The 17,504-nt window shown below is 45.0% G+C and overlaps 1 protein-coding gene across 3 annotated transcripts in view; it reads right to left on the minus strand.

The window, feature by feature from the left end:
• The window catches only part of LOC309522059 (uncharacterized protein), a 128,852-nt gene that overhangs the window by 98,726 nt on the left and 12,622 nt on the right, over positions 1 to 17,504 (minus strand). For 2 of the 3 annotated variants that reach the window (XR_014214821.1, XR_014214822.1), the window contains exon 2: positions 10,551 to 10,697. The gene's annotated coding sequence lies outside the window, so the exon portion shown is untranslated. Of the gene's footprint in view, positions 1 to 10,550; positions 10,698 to 11,783; positions 12,110 to 17,504 lie in introns of those variants that run through there. The other variant, XR_014214823.1, reaches the window with a different exon arrangement.

Raw genomic sequence — 17,504 nt, forward strand, 5'->3', positions numbered from 1 at the left:
CATTCCCCAAGGAGGGACTTGCAACGCTGCCAAGTGGTATGGTTCATTCTGCGTGGTGGATTAATATCCACTCAGGGATCGGGATGAGATCATCTCGTTCAGTTTCATCCATGCTGTCAGGGTTTTGAATCTTTGCTAAGACCTCATATATGCTGCAGCCTTTAGGCCCAGTACCCCCATGCACTCAGAGTCCACTCTAACATAAGGCTGTAATAAGAACATGTCGCATTAGTACTGCAGCAAATGGCAAAAACCCAAGTCTTCATGAAGAGCAGCTCTAGCCAATAAAGGTAAAGGTGTGTGTGTGTGTGTGTGTGTGTGTGTGTGTGTGTGTGTGATGGAGGAAAACCAGCTGAGGAATAATGAAAGTATACAGTGCCATGCGTTCACTTAATTTTGGAAGAGCCCCACCCCACCTCAGAGTTAAGCAGTTTGAGTTGTGAGAATTAAGGGACGTGGCTTCCTGAATGGAGATAAATGCTTCTCTTTCTTCCATTGACAGCGGCGTAGCGTGAGTTCTCAGCACCCGGGGCAACGCAAGTAATTTGCGCCCCTAACCCGGGGCAAGACAAGTAACTTGCGCCCCCCCTAACCCCTAACCTGCAAGTTGCCGCTGGCGCTGGCGCCCAAACGACGCCGCTGGCCCGGAGGAGGAGGGGGGCAGAGAGGCGAGGAAAATGGAACGGCCCAGCAGCTGCAGCAGCACCGGCGGAGGCGGGGCTGTGAGCAGGGGCTGCCTGGCGCATCCTCCGCGGCGAGCGCTGAGAGCCGCTGCCTGCCGGGCGCCTTCAGCCCGGACGCGCGCACAGCTCGGCGGTTCCGCGAGACATGCGGCTCCGCTACAGCCTGCGCCGGAGGCTCTTCAGCGACTCCAGAGGCAGCGAGCGCGCCCCCCCAGATGTTGCGCCCGGTGCGGCCGGCACCCCTGGCACCCCCCACGCTACGCCACTGTCCATTGATTCATAATAATAATAATAATAATAATAATAATAATAATAATAATAATAATTAATAATAATAATTTATTATACCCCACCCATCTGGCCAGGCCTCCACAGCCACTCTGGGTGGCTCCCCATAGAATATTAAAAACATGTTAGAACATAAAAAAATAAAAACTTCCCTAAACAGGGCAGCCTTCTAAAAGTTGTGCAGTTGTTTATTTCCTTGACCTCTGATGGGAGGGCGTTCCACAGGGCGGGTGCCACTACCGAAAAGGCCCTCTGTCTGGTTCCCTGTAACTTCGCTTCTCACAGTGAGGGAACCACCAGAAGGCCCTCAGCTCTGGACCTCAGTGTCTGGGATTAACGATGGGGGTGGAGATGCTCCTTCAGGTATACTGGGCCAAGGCCAAAGATGTGATGATGGCCATTAGCTTAGCCTCTTCTTTTTTTTAAGAGCTGGAAAAATTAATGGAGCATAGGTCTAACATTGGCCATTAGCCATAGTAGCTACATGGAGCCTGGGCACGCAGATAATTAATCTGGAGGTAAGTTTTTTTTCTCTCCAACATTAGTTGACAAGCACTCTCCTTTCACTGGCCTTGCTCAAATTTGCAATGGTCCGATGGCGAGATTGGGTACCATTCAGAGATCATTGCTTCTAGCAGCTGTAGCACACATTTTGGCAGGGGAGTCACCTGTCACTTGCAAAAGCAGATGGCATCTAGGGCATCCTGGAGCCAGAACTTGTCATTTGCCAGCCTGTTGTTTTCCCATCTAGCTCAGGTGGCAGGCTGGAAAATGCCACTGAAAGATGACAGGCTGAAAAAATCCCACCTTCGCTTAGCAATGACCAAGTGAAGGGAACATGCATACTTTGATCCATGAAGGAAATGTTAAAAATGGCTCTGTCAACAGTGGTAGGATGATATGATCAGAAGCACAGCTGCTTGTTATCTCATCTACCTGAGCACCAGTTTGCGATCTGTCCGTGCCTGCAAACTATGAACCTCAAACAAACATCCATACATACATACATATGGACAGCTCCCTTGCACACCAAACACAAACATTTTATAATTTCTATAATATTCCCTGAGTGCTCACTGGAAGGACAGGTCCTGAAGCTGAGGCTCCAATACTTTGGCCACCTCATGAGAAGAGAAGACTCCCTGGAAAAGACCCTGATGTTGGGTAAGATGGAAGGCATAAGGAGAAGGGGACAACAGAGGACGAGATGGTTGAACAGTGTTCTCAAAGCTACCAGCATGAGTCTGACCAAACTGCGGGAGGCAGTGGAAGACAGAGTGCCTGGCGTGCTCTGGTCCAGGGGGTCACGAAGAGTCGGACACGACTAAACGACTAAACAACAACAACATAATATTCTTTCTTTCTCTGACACCCAAGCATACACTGCTCCCTATCCAGCTATACTTCTATAGGATACAGTGTGGTATAGTGGTTAAGAGTGTTGGACTAAGATCTGGGAGACCAGGGTCCTAGTTTCCACTCAGACATGAGGCTTACTGGGTGACCTTGGGGAAGCCACACTGGTTCCAGATTAAGGGAGGAGGATTTGCAGCAACAGTCAAGAATATAATTCTGAAAATAGGACGAATGTGACAGAACAGGGGGTAGGCGGGAAGATGACAATCTCCTCCTTCACTTGATTTGACAATCATCAGAGAAGGGAGGGGTGGTAGTCCAGAACATATGTTTGCAAAATGCAAGGTGTATTTACTAATGTTTAGCAGTGGTTTTAGCTGCGAGTCTGCTATGCCATGAGCGAATGAAAAAGCAAAATAAAAGAGTGCTGCAGGAAACCCTCAGGGGAAAGTGTGTCATGATGCACAAAATCTACTGCTCACAAATGCGGCCCGTAATTTTTTTACTAGCCTTGCAGCCAGTGTGGGTAGGGTCCTCACCTGACACCACAGCCAGGATTTACAACTTTCCCTTGCTCAGCCTCATTCAAATAGAAGCTTCCTCCAGTGACATTTCCACATTTAAAGCCTTGATGAGCACTGCATGCTCTGGCACCCATATAATTTATAGCCTGTCATTAAGGGCTTTAGATGGAAGAGACGTTACACAGAGGGTGCTTATGGCAGTGGATGCTTTTGATAGACTCTCAGTCTCACTCAGCCTACTGCTCTGTGTGAGCAACTATTATACTTTTATTGCCTGCAGAAGATGAGCTCGACTGGCTTTGAAGCGTGACCAAGTTCCTGGCATTGTATTGCAGTAACCCAGAATGACAACATGGCTCTGTTGGGGGATTCCCCACCCCCTAATGGTAATTGCCCTACCGGGGAAGGGGGGAAGGGATTTTAATGGAAACTGAGACTGGGGAGGGAAGGCTTATTGCACAGCAATCTCTACAAGCATCATGGGAAGAACTGCCTCAAATCTAGTGTTTAAAACATGTGACATGATTGCTAGGTATCTCATTGGTGTGACATGTGCAGTTGGGCTCTCCCTCAGTATATAGTGAACAGGGAAGGCTAGTTATTCGCTTGATTTTGCTCTTGTTGAATGCTCTGGCCCAGTTCTCAGCTCAAGTAAACCTATCAAAAGTGCATTTGAAAAGTTGCATTTTCAGTGAAAATACGCTGAGGTCCCGCTCCGAAGGCCTTCTGGCAGTTCCCTCACTTTGAGAAGTTACAGGGAACCAGGCAGAGGGCTTTCTCAGCAATGGCGCACTCCCTGGGGAATGCCTTCCCATCAGATGTCAAGGAGAACTATACAACTTTTAGAAGACATCTGAAGGCAGCCCTGTGTCAGGAAGTTTCTAATGTTTTGTGTTTTATATGTGTTGGAAGCTGCCCAGAGTGGCTGGGGCAACCCTGCCAGATGGGCAGGATACAAATAATAAAATGATGATGATGAAGAAGAAGAGGATTTGTCCACCTCTAAAAGTGAGCAAGCAGAACATAGGATAAGCAGCATATGAAAAGTAGCAGGTCCACATGACACAGTGTAGAGGCCATGGCTATTATGAGAGCCAAACAAAACCTTCAGCTAGGTCCAGTCATGGCCGACTCTGGGGTTGCGGCACTCATCTCACTTTATTGGCCAAGGGAGCCAGCATACAGCTTCCGGGTCATGTGGCCAGCATGACTAAGCCGCTTCTGGCGAACCAGAGCAGCTCACGGAAATGCCGGTTACCTTCTCGCCGGAGTGGTACCTATTTATCTACTTGCACTTTTTGAGGTGCTTTCGAACTGCTAGGTTGGCAGGAGCAGGGACCGAGCAACGGGAGCTCACCCCGTCATGGGGATTCGAACCGCCGACCTTCTGATTGGCAAGTCCTAGGCTCTGTGGTTTAACCCACAGCGCCACCCGCGTCCCTCATTAGGAATGTATCCCCTTTAAAGACAGCCTTTCCCAGTCTCAAGTCTAGGGTTGCCACCTTTGTTCTGGCAAAATACAGGACAGGGTGCGCGGAGAAGTTGGTGGACAATTTTTTGTTCATCTGGTGCAGACTTCAAAGCAATCCATTACAATGTATTGCAGTCTAACAGGATGGTCCCTCTTGAATTTCTTTCTCTCTCTCTCTCACACACACACACAAATCTGTAAATTTGTCTATGCTTGGCTACCCATAGGTTAAATACATGACCTATCACACACCTTTTCCAACACATACATTTGGAGAGGATCCCCAACTTGGTAGACAAAGAGACAGAAGGCCTGAAATACAGGACAAAACTGTATCAATACAGGACATAACATTTTACATTGAAATACAAGACAATCCTGTATTATACAGCACAGGTGTCAACCCTACTTGAGTCCCCAGATGTTGTAACGCCCATCAACTCCAGCCCACATGATGCCCAATGGGATTATGGGAATTGTAGTCCATCAACATCTGGAGACCCAGGCTTAGGAGTAGCTGTCTTTAAGCCTGAATAGCGGCGTTTTGCCATCCCACACTGGATAAGCTGCGACCGTCCCTTATTCAATCCAGAAAACTGACATAAATCAACGCAGAAAACAATGAGTTACAATGATTTGACAAAGATGTCGCCTGGACTCTCTGTTAAAACAAATGGGGTGGTGGTGGGGAATTGCAACTCCAGAGGAAAGATGGACTATAATTCACTTAGTCCATCTCTAGAATAAATGACAGAATTCTCTCCACATCGCCACCTAGGCATAAGCATGGCAGTCCATTATGGCAGCCAGCCCTTGCTAGCAGATCATTCATGGCTAAGGCTTCACATCTCTTTGACAGTAAGCACTGTTTGGCTGCCCAACACTTTTGCAAAATAGAAGGCAGGTCATTGGTCTATGTCTGTACACACAGCACAGAGAGACACCTAGTGGACACACCTGGTTTTGCCTTGTACTGCAAAACAGCTACCTGCCTTCTAGACTGACCAAGTTGCTTCCATTTGGACCTTCAAACAGGTCAGTGGGGCTTTACATTTCGTTGCATTTTTAAGCTAATAACATAAAATCTATTTTAAAAGTGCTTTTTTTCTTAATTTCAAAGTCTGCTTGAAAGTCTGTTTTAGAGGAGTCTAAACCTCATTTTTTGTGAGTTGGGGGGGGGGAATAAGGAAAAGCAACGCTTTTTAGCCTCATTAATCAAATTCAGCCAATTGAAACAAAGTAAAGGAGGAGCTCCCAGGCTAACATCAGCTTAAATGCAAGTCTTTGGTTTGGTTTCTGAGCCAGGGATGAAGTGAAAAATTAGTTTCCTTTCACATCTTAATGCAAACCTAGCTTAGTCGCGCTTCCCAAACCCAAATGTGCAAACCAAAGCATAGCTACCTTTCCAAATGTGCACTTCTCTGAATGTTGCGGTCCCATTGGAAAACCAAATAAAAGCATACAAAAACAAGTATATTAGGGGAAAGAGTGTCCAAAATGGAGTATGTTAGGAAAAGTAATGTGCACAAATGCATATTGGGGGAGGGACATTTAGCAAAAATGTGGGCATTAGACAAAAAAATGTGTACAAAAAAGAATGAAAGAATGTATTGAGCGACATACACATGTGTATTTGGTATGTACAGATTTACTTTTTAAAAAAGCAAATGGATATGTATATGAATTTAAGGTTGGGGACATGAGACACTTATATCCGATTATCTTCCATCGCTTTCTGGGTCAGTTGCTAATGGTGCCTTACAAACTTTCATTCAACATTACGCACCACAACCAAATATCTTTACCTAACTAAAAGCGTGCCAAAATTACATGTGCGAAGTGTGTGTGTGTGTGTGCATTAATTATCTGTCGTGGTGGGGGGAAGCAGGTGCCAGCCAAGAGGCCAAATACCTATCCAAATAATAAATTATTATTATTATTATTAATACCCCGCCCATCTGGCTGAGTTTCCCCAGTCACTCTGGGCGGCTCCCAATCGAGTGTTAAAAACAATACAGCATTAAATATTAAAAACTTCCCTAAACAGGACTGCCTTCAGATGTCTTTTAAAGATAAGATGGCTGCTTATTTCCTTGACATCTGATGGGAGGGTGTTCCACAGGGCGGGAGCCACTACCAAAAGGCTCTCTGCCTAGTTCCCTGTAACCTCACTTCTTGCAATGAGGGAACCGCCAGAAGGCCCTCGGCACTGGACCTCAGTGTCCGTGATGAATGATGGGGATAAAGACGCTCCTTCAGGTATACAGGACCGAGGCCGTTTAGGGCCTTAAAGGTCAGCACCAACACTTTGAATTGTGCTCAGAAATGTACTGGGAGCCAATCCAAATCTCTTAGGACCGGTGTTATGTGGTCGCAGCGGCCCCAAAGTGCTGTCCTTAAACATTTCCAACCACAGAAGCTCTTGTCTCCCTCCACCCATCTTGCCAGGTAAAGCCTTGCCACTGGTTAACCAGGACAGAACTATTCTGTCGCCAAACTACAAATCAGCCCCATGTACAGCCCCTCTTGCTGGTGACGAAACGGTTATTGAAGGCTCTCCATCGCTAGCATTGCAGTTGGAAATGTCAGAGTTCCAGATGGCACAGCCTCCTGGAAGGGCGGGGGGCGGATGGAGGCTCTCTGCAAATACTCTTCAAGAGTAGCTTCCATTTCACTTCCAGCCTATTGCTAATTTTATTTAGTCACTGATGCAGGCTATTGATTTCAAGGCAGATTTAAACGTCTAACCAAGCCACGGGGGAATAGCGGCATGTATTTAAATTCCATATGTTGATTAAAGCTGTCAAGGGTCACAGATGCAATTATATATGCAAAGCTGAATGCAGTCTATTCCCCGTGTCCTGAAAGGCAGTGATTAAGGAAATGGAGCAAAGCTAAATCCAGAAGCCGAAAAGATTGCGGAGAGGGGGAGATGGGTTCCTCCTGCAAAGACACTTACATGTGTTTATGTTAGAGGTCGATGGATATTGCCCATGTTAAAGGGTATGTGGTGTAGTGGTTAAGAGCGGTGGACTCGTAATCTGGGGAACCGGGTTCGCGTCTCGGCTCCTCCACATGCAGCTGCTGGGTGACCTTGGGCCAGTCACACTTCTCTGAAGTCTCTCAGCCCCACTCACCTCACAGAGTGTTTGTTGTGGGGGAGGAAGGGAAAGGAGACTGTTAGCCACTTTGAGACTTCTTCGGGTAGTGATAAAGCGGGATATCAAATCCAAACTCCTCCTCTTCTTCTTCTTCTTCTTCTATGGCAACCCACTGGGTAAGCCATGGACTATTTACCCATCCTAAGAAAGTGAGGGGCAAACCCTATGTTGGACTATAGTCACCAGTTATATTCAGGGCCAGATTTAGGTTTGCTGAGGCCCTAAACCACTGAAGGTAATGGGACCATTTATATGTCCAGCTGTCCTTTGTCAACAACAATTTGTCGCTGGTTTTTTTGTGTTGGATATACAGTGGTACCTCGGGTTTAGAACTTAATTCGTTCTGGAGGTCTGTTCTTAACCTGAAAATATTCTTAACCTGAAGCAACACTTTAGCTAATGGGGCCTCCTGCTGCCGCTGCGCCACCAGAGCCCAATTTCTGTTCTCATCCTGAAGCAAAGTTCTTAACCCAAGGTAATATTTCTGGGTTAGCGGAGTCTGTAGCCTGAAGTGTATGTAACCTGAAGCATATGTAACCCGAGGTACTACTGTACGCTATATGGTAATTTATGTACCTAATAGGTATCTAAAGCCATTTGCACATAACAAAATGTGTATTTTATCAAAGCACAGTCATACCTCGGGTTACAGACACTTCAGGTTGCGTTTTTTTAGATTAAAGGTAAAGGTAAAGCAACCCCTGACCATTAGATCCAATCGTGACCGACTCTGGGGCACCTCACTTTATTGGCCGAGGGAGCCGGCGTACAGCTTCTGGGTCACGTGGCCAGCATGACTAAGCCGCTTCTGGCGAACCAGAGCAGCGCACGGAAACGCTGTTTACCTTCCCGCCGGAGCGGTACCTATTTATCTACTTGCACTTTGACGTGCTTTCAAACTGCTAGGTTGGCAGGAGCAGGGACCGAGCAACGGGAGCTCACCCCATTGCAGGGATTCGAACCACCTACCTTCTGATCGGCAAGTCCTAGGCTCTGTGGTTTAACCTACAGCGCCACCCGCATCCTTTTTTAGATTACAGACCGCCAAAACCTGGAAGTATCAGAACGGGTTACTTCCAGGTTTTGGCGGTTGCGCATGCACAGACGCGCTAAATCGTGCTTTGCGCATGCACAGACATGCCACTGTAGGTTGCGAACGTGCACCGCACACAGATCACGTTCGCAACCCAAGCATCCACTGTAATTGTTGAACTTATCTTACATTTTGGAAATGTACATCCAGGTTTTTTCCCCTTTAATTTTTTTGGGGCCCCTCAAGAGAGTGGGGCCCTAAACTATATCTTGTTTGGCTTATATGTAAATCCAGCACTGGTTGTATTAACAGTCACACATTATGCCAAGTTGCAAAGTGCCCTTGGGAGGGGGGAGTGATTTGTTCCAAGTTCCTTTACCCTGACCCTCCCACATAGCTACTTCCACCCAGATCCAACACTGACTAGCAGGGATCAAAATGGATGGTGAGAAAATTTGAGGGGAAAGGCAGGGATAGGATTAAGTAACCACTTTCCTTCTTCTGCACATGCATGCACTCCTGAGAGCACTTTGCAGCAGAGATGGGCAACGTCGCGATTAGGTCATTTTAGACTTTGAACCTAATGGTGAGGAGGGGCGGGCGAGTGAGCACTTTGCGGCCGATATTTGTTTATTTATTTACCTAGCAAAACTGATATGTTTACTTTAGTCATTGGAAGACCTCTAAGCCGCGTACAAAGGACACTGCTTAAAATAGTCATTTAAAAGAAAACCCTTATAAAAACAAAAATTTAAAAACAAGTTAGCATGAAATTTAAAATATGAATATGGCCAGCAATGTCAAACAATTATAAATAAAATATAAACAGGAATCAGCAATTTTAAACAATTAAAAACAAAATTACCGTATTTTTCGCTCTATAACATGCACCCGACCATAACACGCACGTAGTTTTTAGAGGAGGAAAATCCGTAGGCATGCCACCCGTAGGCATTCCCTCCATAACACGCACAGACATTTCCCCTTACTTTTTAGGAGGAAAAAAGTGAGTGTTATGGTGCAAAAAATACGGTACTTGCTAAGATTGCATGCCTGGGCAGGCTTGCTGAAGCAAAAAAGGAAAGGGGGGGAGGTGTTAGCAGGCACCAAAAACAATACAGTGAAGACCTTTCTGGGAAATGATATATAATGAGCTAAAGAAAATGTTTAAAAATACATTTGCTAAAAAAAACCCCAGAAGTCTTTTTACTAGGTATTCTGGGTGAAGAGTTTCCAAGAGAAGATAAAAGACTTCTTATGTATGCAACAATGGCAGTGAGAATGCTTCTAGCCCAGAGATGGAAGGAAGGAGAAATACCTACAAAAGAAGAATGCCAGATGAAATTGATGGAACATGTGGAAATGGTGAAAGTGACGGGGAAGATCCAAAACCAGGAAGATCAAGTATTTTCTAAAGACTGGAGTAAATTTGTAATTTACTTAAAAGACCACTGTAAACAATTAAAAATCTTTGGCAGGGATGTAAAGACACTTGTAATGTGGAATTGTTTTAATGGTAATTATGGTTATATAATAGATAAAGGTAAAAGATGCAGTAAATTTAATCTTAAAGATGGAACCCATGGAGGGCCAGAAGGTGGTCTAAGAGTTCAAAAGAACTCTGCATTTTAATGTTTGAAATCACTGTAGGTATTAAAACTTTTCAAAAATTAATTAAAACATAATAAAAAAACCAATACAGTGAACACATTTTAACTGCCGATATCAAAACTTCACCGACTTTTTGGCTTCTTAGAATACCTGAGCAACAGCAGGTATGTATGAAACAGCTAGTAGACTATACAGATGACACTCAGGCAGTGCTGCGTGGCCGGGCTGGGTCTGTAGGAAAGAGTAACCTTCACAGTACTGCCATAAAACGGAAAGCCAGTATTTGCAAAGTCCAACACACCCTGCTTACTGCAATTTGCCATAAAACGGGATGTTTCCCCACCTCTCCTTCAGCATGTCTGACCCACAAAAATCACAACACAGATGGAACAGAACGCTGGGCTCTGCCAGTTTCACACTCACCTTCAAGCAGACTCAAGAAGGGTGTCAAACGCAGACTCAGAGGGGTGTCAGAGGTCCAGCAGTAGGAGATGCGGCTGAACAGCTGCGCTCTTTCAGACTGCAGGCGGAAAACTGCATGTTGTTGGAAAACTCTCTGCATGTCAAAAGCTATCAGAGGACGAGAGAAAGACAAACCTATTTCCAGTGCAACTATAGGAATGAGCAGTACTGAACGTTTAAAGTAAAGGTAAAGGGACCCCTGACAATTAGGTCCAGTCGTGGTCAACTCTGGGGTTGCGGCGCTCATCTCGCTTTATTGGCCGAGGGAGCCAGCGTACAGCTTCCGGGTCATGTGGCCAGCATGACTAAGCCGCTTCTGGCAAACCAGAGCAGAGCACGGAAACACAGTTTACCTTCCTGCCAGAGCAGTACCTATTTATCTACTTGCACTTTGATGTGTTTTTGAACTGCTAGGTTGGCAGGAGCAGAGACCGAGCAACGGGAGCTCACCCCGTCACGGGGATTCAAACTGCTGACCTTCTGATCAGCAAGTCCTAGGCTCTGTGGTTTAACCCACAGCGCCACCCACGTCCCTTATTGAACCTTTGCCTCAGTTGTGATTACTGTATGTTATTATTTGGCTTTTGAGAAGTGCACAGGTGACAAGCACTACCTGTTAAGTCATAACTGAGGCCTGGTGTGCGAATGCAGCAAAATGTGGCAGTAGATATACTGAGGTGGCAGAATGGACTGTGCCAATTTGGACTAGGGTGCTTTTCATTTTAGAATAAATTCATGTTTAGAGTTCTCTGCAAGATTTGTCGTTGTTGTTTTTTAAAAGCCTAGCATGTAAGGGAAAGGGCTTCCAGCAAAGCCCACACCCTGCTATTCTAGTTTTTTACATGTAGTGAGTTTTTATGCAAAAAGCAAACACTACCAAACCGCTCTGTTGTGTACATAAACCAGGCCTCTGTTCCACGCAATTGCTTTCAATGAGATATAGACCATGATGAGTCTTTGCTGCATTTGTACTTTTATATCTTTTCCTCTCTTTCTTTGCAACTAAATGCCTCGTTCCACTTAGTCCTTTGGCTCAACTTTAAGCACTGCAACAGTTGGCTGTGTTTAAAAATGTACCAGTCTTCCTATTCATAAAATCAGGGCTTAATCAGTTGTTTCTCAGGGCTTAATTTCTCTTAAGATTCATGTTTGATCTCTAGAAAATCTTTACCCAATCCTAGACAACACGCTTACCTGAGAGAAGCTTTTAGGCAAGACCTTCCAAAGTACGTACGACTTGTCACAGTCTACCGGTCACTGTCTCCTTCAGCGTTAATTAACCCCTCTCCACTTCAGAGGTGGCATTCTCAGCCCTCCACAACTCATTTCTGGTTGCTTTTCAGCTGCTTCCTGTGGTTTCACAGGACTATTTCTCCTGTGAACACAGCAGAACCAGACAACTAAATTGCATCCAATCATTACTGATTTGCTCAACCTGAACTGCCTCAAGTCATTCAACCTGAGCAATCACTCCTGTGATAACACTTTTAATGGAATCTGTAATTTTGACATAAAAACACAGCATTTCTCGTTTCATAAGCTCACTTACCCATGGTTTAATAGTGTGTGTATTAAAACTTCATTGATCCAGATCACCCATATCGGAATCTTTTTTTATAAGCTATGAGTGTTTTGTGTCTTCGCTTACATGGATTTTTATATGCCTTATTTTCCCTTTCTGTTTCTGAACCACACAACACACACCATGAGAGCAAGCCTTGGGCTCAAGTGTGCCTCTGACCTGTCCTTCTTAACACAGAGACAATTAAATTATTAAATTCTGTGCTTACCATGTTTTATTTGTAAACACAATCTTTCTAACACACAACAGATACACTCAATCCATGGATGGGATCACCATTAACAGGCCCCCTCAAAGATCCACAGAGACCTGGGGGTCACTTCCAACTTTTGGGGCTCCTGGCCATGATAAATATTTAAAAATGACAACACATAAAACCCAAAATAAGGCACCATAAAGGGGGTGGGGCATAAGGCAGCTGTCACTAGTTGTGGTTTGTTTATATCAGGTGTGGAGCACCTTTGGCTCTCCAAATGTTGATGAACTACAATACCCATCAGCCTTAATGGGCAAGCTCAATGGTCAGGAATGATGGAAGTTGTAGTTCAGCTACACATAGAGGGTCAAAGGCTCCTCACACCTGGTTGATATAATCAGCGGATCTGAAAGGACACAGTCCTGCTGTTGTGCCATCAGAATTGATATATTTTTATATCAATTTAGACCTGAAGGAGCGTCTCCACCCACAACGTTCAGCCCAGACACTGAGGTCCTCCTCCGAGGGCCTTCTGCTGGTTACCTCACTGTGAGACGTGAGGTTACAGGGACCCAGGCAGAGGGCCTTCTCGGTAGTGGCGCCCGTCCTGTGGAACACCCTCCCATCAGATGTCAAAGTAATAAACAACTATCTGACTTTTAGAAGACATCTGAAGGCAGCCCTGTTTAGGGAAGTTTTTAATGTTAGATGTTTTATTGAGTTTTATATTCTGTTGGGAGCCACCCAGAGTGGCTGCGGAAACCTAGCCAGATGGGCGGGGGTATAAATAATTTTATTATCATTATTATTACTTACTTACCGGTACTTACAATATTCTTTATGGCAAAACCTACATCATTTACCAAAAAACTGTGCCTGTCATCACACATCTTATTTGCAGCTCTAAGCTAAGAGTGTATGTCACATTTTGGTCCACTGACCATAAGAATAAGTTATCAAATGCAAAACCATTAACAGGTGTCTAAATTTGAGGCCCACTTTGAACATAATGTGCAGGCAACATCCCCACCACCAGGGGACCCCTGTAATTGGCCCTGATCACAAAGCTCTCTGCAGAAGAGATGCTCAAGTGTTGAATAATTTCTGAGTGAGAAGCAAGGGCTCAAAGCCCACACCGAATTTTGTTCACATTCGGCATTGATGCTTGTAGCAAGGGAGGCTGGTAGACGTGCCAATGCACAGGTGCCAAGGGGCAAAGGGAGCTGGGGCATGCGGTGTTAGGGCAGGAGCCTTGTAGCACAGCCCCATTCTCTGCTGATTCAGCAATTCAAGCAGTGCTTCTAAAGAAGGCTGCAATGTCAGGGAAATCCTAGCTACAGATCGTGGCGACATCTGTGCATCTAAGTGGTGAAGAGGAATCTACAACTCTTCTGCATACCCAGTTAGAAACCTTGGCATACCCTCCAACATTTCTCCAATGAAAATAGAGATGCCCTTTTATTTATTTATATATATATATATATATATATATATATATATATATATATATATATATATATTATTCTCGGTAGTGGCACCCGCCCTGTGGAACACCCTCCCACCAGATGTCAAAGAGAACAACAACTACCAGACTTTTAGAAGACCACTGAAGGCAGCCCTGTTTAGGGAAGCTTTTAATGTTTGATGCATTACTGTATTTTAATATTTTGTTGGAAGCCGCCCAGAGTGGCTGGGGAAGCCCAGCCAGATGGGCGGGGTATAAATAAATTATTATTTTATTATTATTATTTATTAATCCCCCGCCCATCTGACTGGGTTGCCCAAGCCACTCTGTACGGCTTTCAACATATATAAAAACATAATATAACATATTTTTTTAAAAAATCCCTCTACAAGGCTGCCTTCAGATGTCTTCTAAAGGTTGCATTGTTACTTACCACCTTGGCTCGAGGGTTGCATAACTCCATACCCTCCAACATTTCCCCCAATGAAAATAGGGGCAACCTAAGAAAAAGGGACGCGGGTGGCGCTGTGGGTAAAACCTCAGCGCCTAGGGCTTGCCGATTGCATGGTCGCGGTTCGAATCCCCGCGGCGGGGTGAGCTCCTGTCTTTCAGTCCCAGCTCCTGCCCACCTAGCAGTTGGAAAGCACCTCTAAGTGCAAGTAGATAAATAGGTACCGCTTTATAGCGGGAAAGTAAACGGCGTTTCCATGTGCTGCACTGGTGCTGGCTCGCCAGAGCAGCTTCGTCATGCTGGCCACGTGACCCGGAAGTGTCTCCGGACAGCGCTGGCCCCCGGCCTCTTAAGCGAGATGGGCGCACAACCCTAGAGTCGGACACGACTGGCCCGTACGGGCAGGGGTACCTTTACCGTTAAGAAAAAGCAAGGCCATTCCAGAATCAAATCAGAAACCGGGACGACTTCTGTAAATCTGGAACTGTTCCTGAAAAATAGGGACACTTTGAGGGTCTGCAATGGGAGGAGTGTTACAGCTAACCAGGCGCTTATGTAATAATGAATTCTTGCAGTTTCTTCTGATTCAGGTTTGGGGCAGACGTGCAGTAAAATTATTCCGAGCAACTGGAGGGCGAAACAGATGATCTACCTGGCCCGTGATTGCATGAGCACTACGATAAGTGACCTTCCAGGTGGATGGAAGTGGACATTCCAGAGTGAGAGAGCTCCACTCTATCATAACTGGCCTCCTGGTATGGGATCTTTGTACACAGCCGCCCAAGGCAGCAGCAGAATGGCATGCGTGCTGAGAGAAATATGCATTGCTCAGCACCTACAAAGCTTCACATCTGCCGCAGAAAGAGCTGCATGGCTCTCCGAGATTGAAGCTAGCTGCGGCAAAAAAAAAAAGGATGGACAGTCCTCCTGCCAACTGCTAAAAGCTTTTCTCCAGCAGTAACAGACTGCCAAGCACTATCCTTCTGGGATATGGCTAAGTCATGTCAGGGTCAACTGCTCTGACAAATTACTGGAATTCTGTCAAGGTACGGAAACTCAGTACTTCCCCCTCCTCCCCTCAGCCCACTTGCGCTACAAGAATCCCCCAGGCTAAACAGCGGCTGCTCTGCTGAATGAATGAATGAATGAATGAATGAACTAATCTAGGAGTTAACATCAGGAGTATGAATGTGTGCGCTGCCGTCAATGGTACTGGATTACAACTACCTCCAATAAAGAGGTGGCCTGCAGCGCAATCTGGGTTTGTTTGTGTAGAAGGAAAACCTATGGAGTTTCGTGGTGCTAAACTCCCGCTAGCAAGTAAGGGCACATCCTTAAAACCTTAGCTTTCACAGCGGTTTTTTAAGCACACAATATCTATATATATATACAGTGGTGCCCCGCAAGACGAATGCCTCGCAAGGCGGAAAACTCGCTAGACGAAAGAGTTTTCCGTTTTGGAGGTGCTTCGCAAAACGAATCTCCTATGGGCTTGCTTCGCAAGATGGCAATGTCTTGCGAGTTCCTGCTGGTTTTTCCCCCCCCCCCTTTTTCTAAGCCGCTAAGCCGCTTATCAGCTGATCCGATCAGCAGATAAGCCGCTAAAAGCCGCTAATAGCGCTAATCTGCTAATCCGTCAATGGGCTTGCTTCGCAAGACGAAAAAACCGCTAGACGAAGAGAATCACAGAACAGATTCTTTTCGTCTTGCGAGGCACCACTGTGTGTGTGTGTGTGTGTGTGTGTGTATATAACGTCGCACAGACACCCCGACTCTTACACGGGAAGACACCCGAAGACACCAAAACCTGCATATATATATATATATATATATATATATATATATATATATATATATATATATTCCAATAGCACAAACCTATACGTGTCCACCCAGGAGTAAAACCTATTGAGTTCAGTGGGGTTTTATTCCTAGGTAAATAGTAAAATCATAATATTAAAACAATAAAAACGTAATAAAAATCATAATAACAGAAAGCATAATAATGGAATAATCATAATAACAGTCCCTGTCCCCCCAACAAGCTTTAACAGGCCATAGATTATTTAATGGCTAAAGACCTGTATCCCATATAAATAAATAAGTAAAAATGCCTTGGACCCTTTTAGAGTCTAGGTCAGGCATAGCCAAACTCAGCCCTCCAGATGTTTTGGGACTACAACTCCCATCATCCCTGGCTAACAGGACCAGTGGTCAGGGATGATAGGAGTTGTAGCCCCAAAACATCTGGAGAGCCGAGTTTGCCTATGCCTGGTCTAGGTGAAGGCTCTTGTGACTGAACCGTCGTGCCATACAAGATGAAGTTCTGAATTAGAGATGGAATTTCCCCCTTATACACACTTTCATATGAGGATGCATTCAGTCATGCAATTCCCCGCCAACCAGTGTAGATCCAGTCTTGTCAGGTTTCAGAAGGAGGTACAAATATCACTTTGGAAGGTACATGGTCATAGCTCGTAATGCACAGGCTAATAATGGCCAATACAGAATTTCAGCACAGCAAGGAGAAAAACAAATTGGTACTACTCTACACTTCCCCATGGTAAAGATGTGGCGGTTGCTTTCACACCCCTTGCCAGACCATCACATCCATCAGTGACTCCTTAAACTACATTCAGATATGTAGTATAGCCAGAATCTATTGTTTCTTTCTCTCAATTTTCCTGAAGCTTCTAATATCACATAGGCCCGTGTAAAGAATCGCTTCCTGAAACAATTCTCACATCGCCAGTGAATTAGAGCCTTGAATTTTAACACTTTATTGCTCTTTCATTATTTTAAGTACTGTGGAGAAGGGGAGGAAATTCTGCACTGAAGATATGACCAGCCCACCAAACATTATTCAAAGATCAATGTAATTTTTTATCGGACTGCCATCGCAACTGCTTGAATGGCCTTACATGTTCATTACAGAAGGAACAATTCTTCAAAAATTATATTGGTTTCTTCTATTGACTGGTCGTCTGGATAGCATTTCTTCAATTTGGAAGCATAAAGGTCACCTAGAATTACAGATATATTTTAGACGAGGAAAGTACCTGTAAAAATATTTATCCGAAAGCCAATTGTAATCAACCCCAGTGACTTGTTTGCGCTAATCCAGATTTTTCATTTGTGTGCTAGTGAAAGCCCTCTGTGCACACAATACAGGCCAGGGAGTGTGTATGCAATCACAATTCTCTATATAACCTGCACAACTG

The sequence above is a fragment of the Podarcis vaucheri genome, assembly GCF_965113315.1.
Source record: "Podarcis vaucheri genome assembly, chromosome: 17".
Lineage (NCBI taxonomy): Eukaryota > Metazoa > Chordata > Lepidosauria > Squamata > Lacertidae > Podarcis > Podarcis vaucheri.